Below are 3273 nucleotides of genomic sequence, written 5' to 3'. Positions count from 1 at the left end.
GTTCTTTATGGAACCATTTAGACAAAAAGGTTCTTCTATGGCATCGTGAAGCACCTTTATTTTTAAGACAGTAGGGCTATTGCAGACAGAAACAATACTGTACTACATAGATGTTTCCTGTCAGCTTGATTTTTGAGTGGACTTTGCTGTTCCGATGAGCATGAATGGTATATGAGTGGAGCTGAGCGGAGCGCACACGCATAGAGCGGGATAATACGCAGAGCGTCATACCACGTGAAAGTGAATCCTGAACGGTGAACTAATTTTCGGCAGCCGGAATTTCAGCGCGTCTCTAATTATTGGCAACATTAGAAATTGATATTATATAATAGCTGCTATTTTGAACATTTTAGCAATTTAAAAATATTAAAAAATTATTTTTTACACGGCACCCCTGCTCTCGACAGACGCGGCACCCCGGTTGGGAAACACTGGTCTAAATAATGCCGCGAGTGGGGCTTGAGGAAGTGACGTCGCCTGCGTCTGCGCAGTGCGACCTGATGCAGCCCCTGAAGTGAGACACAGGAAACAGAAATACTGCAAAATAATAATAATAACGCGACTAAACGAGACGAAATAACGTTATAACATTTTGTTTCGTCTCGTTTTGGTCAACGGAAATGAAGAGACATTTTAGCATAGTTTTTATTTTGTAAACCACATTTAGTCTCGTTTTTATTCGTCAACAATATTGCATTATACATTTAATTATAGTCATCGTCACATGACCAGCATTTACATTGCGTCTCGTCTCGTTTTCGTCACGTGATAAAGGTTCGTTGACGACGATATTTAGTCATAATTTTCGTTGACGAAAGCAACACTAATTATCACAAAACTTCCTTCTGTATGATTTATAAGCTTGTTTCCTCATAGGACCCCATAGACTTCCTCAAATGTCCCCACAAGGTCTTGCTAAACGAGGTATTACTAAAATTGTAGGGTCATTTGGTCCCCATAATATAGAAAATACCAGGTACTTAAACACAAACACCCTCACAAATATATTACTTAGTTTCTAGCCATCAAAGAATTAAAATAAATAAATAAAAATATCTTGCAATATAGCAGTTTTCAACTGAAAATAATTACAAATGTTATATAAGCACTAAATCAGCATATTAAAATGATTGATTTCTGAAGGATCATATGACACTGAAGTTCTAATAAAATTATTATTTTTTTAAATTAATTTTTACTGTATTTTTGATTAAATAAATGCAAAGCTAATTTCATTAGTTCTTTGACTATCAAAAGATCATTGTTGTTCCTGTTTCTGGTTGTGTTGATTAGTTTTGCCCAATTCCTTCAAAATACACACTTATTTTGGCACAGTAAACCCTGTTTTAACCTAAAAAAATCCCTAAATCCCAGGTTTTGAGCTGTGCTGACTTTCAGGCACAAAGAGGATAATTCTTTCTCTACCTGTGGCTTTGGGTTCATATAACGGAGATTTACTCATATAGACCTCCGCATTAACCTTATCTCAGGTTCTGGGCAGTTCTCACTCTTTCTCACTCAAAGAAACCATATCCTCCATAAAGGACACACTCAGGGGAGAATGGCCAAATAACTCTATAGCGCTATGTCATATATCACTGTATTGACTGGGAAGGGCACAGTAAGTATTCCAAATGTAAGCCTTTAGCTAATTTAATTTTATCAGTCTGTCCTTTTCTCAGATTATTGTGGCATTCTTCTCTACACACCTTTTTCATATGGTAATTGGCTGTGAATCAAAGACCTTAATCAATAAGAGAGCATGACGAGTCATTTTCAATAAAGGCCTCCATTATTCCTCTGAGCCAGGCTGTCTGGAGCATTTTCTGTCTGTGTTTCAACACCTTGTGAGTTGCCTACCTAGACAAAATTTTGGGCATTTCAGACATTACATTCAGACCAAATGGACTGTCTACCAAGATGTTTTTGAAGTGAGTAGTCTAGTGAGTAGCCAGCATAGTCAGCTGTTTTGGACATCATAATTACATACAAACCTAGTGAGCTGTCTACCATGTCAGCAGTTTCATGCATCATATAGACACGTATGTACATTCTATTTAAATGATTTAAACTTTAGTGAACTGCCTACCTAGTCAGCATTTTGTAGCTGTAAGCGTATTTGAATATTTGATTTAATAAATGAAATAAGTGCATTTTAGTAACCACACACTTTCAAACATTTGATTCAAATGAGACAGTATTTTTGTCCATTATAGTACCGTTCAAACGTTTCTTTCATACAATTTGAACTTGAACTTCCTACATAGCATTTTTTTTAGATGTTCAAGTATTCAGACCTAGTAAACGGTCTACCTAAACAGTTTTTTAGACACAGTAGACACATCAAAAAATCAATTCAAATGTTCTGAACCTAGTGAGCTGCCTATCTGTAAAGTTACTTTTGGCAGTCATAGTCACATTTGAATGTTTATTTCAACTGCCTTCATAAACAGCATTTTTGGGCATGTATTATAAAATACTGTCAAATGCATGGTTTTGCATATAAAAACTAGTAACTACCATGTCATTAGAGTGGGAAACACTAAAATGATTTTATTTATTTTTGTTTTTATTTGTTTGTTATCAGTAATGTACCTTAGGTCATTTGTGTTACATTTTCTGCTATTTAGTTAATGTTTATTGTATTACTTTATTTGTTACCTTGATTTTTTTCTTTTTCTTTGTGTGGACAGACCATTTACAGTCACCTTGATTTATCATGTGGCTTTCTATTTTACAACCATCTTTTATTATTATGGCTGTTATCAGTCCATTTTAAAATAAAAAAAGTTACATGGTATATTAACATTATATCGCTTAATGAAATTTGTAAAACATACAGGCATCAATACGACATCCCATAATACCTGAAACAGTATCACTGTACGGTTACGGTGAATTTCTGGCAACCACAGCTTTTTGGGCATCATAAGCATGTTTAAACATTTGAGCCTGATGGAGCCTCCCTCTTGACAATATTTTTGAGCATTATAATTAGGGCTGCACGATTAATCGCATGCGATATTTAACGCGCATCTTATCAGTAAAGCCGGTTCTGTAATCAGCGGTAAATCTCCATCACCTGCGTGCTTTCACATTGAGCAGCATTAACTACACAGAGCCGTTGTTCACTGACGAGTTGCGCTAAACCACGTTCATATTCGCGCGATTTTTTGCGCAGCTCATCAGTGAACAACGGCTCTGTGTAGTTAATGCTGCTCAATGTGAAAGCACGCAGGTGATGGAGATTTACCGCTGATTACAGAACCGGCT

At 36.1% G+C, this 3273-nt stretch overlaps 1 long non-coding RNA gene across 1 annotated transcript in view; it reads left to right on the top strand.

Annotated features, from left to right (window-relative positions):
• LOC107702033 (uncharacterized) overlaps positions 1-3273 on the top strand; it is a 29811-nt gene that overhangs the window by 12288 nt on the left and 14250 nt on the right. The window lies entirely within an intron of this gene.

This window comes from Sinocyclocheilus anshuiensis, unplaced genomic scaffold, assembly GCF_001515605.1.
Source record: "Sinocyclocheilus anshuiensis isolate Anshui unplaced genomic scaffold, SAMN03320099.WGS_v1.1 scaffold1817, whole genome shotgun sequence".
In the NCBI taxonomy this organism is placed as follows: domain Eukaryota; kingdom Metazoa; phylum Chordata; class Actinopteri; order Cypriniformes; family Cyprinidae; genus Sinocyclocheilus; species Sinocyclocheilus anshuiensis.
This window is presented reverse-complemented; position numbering and strand designations above follow the sequence as displayed.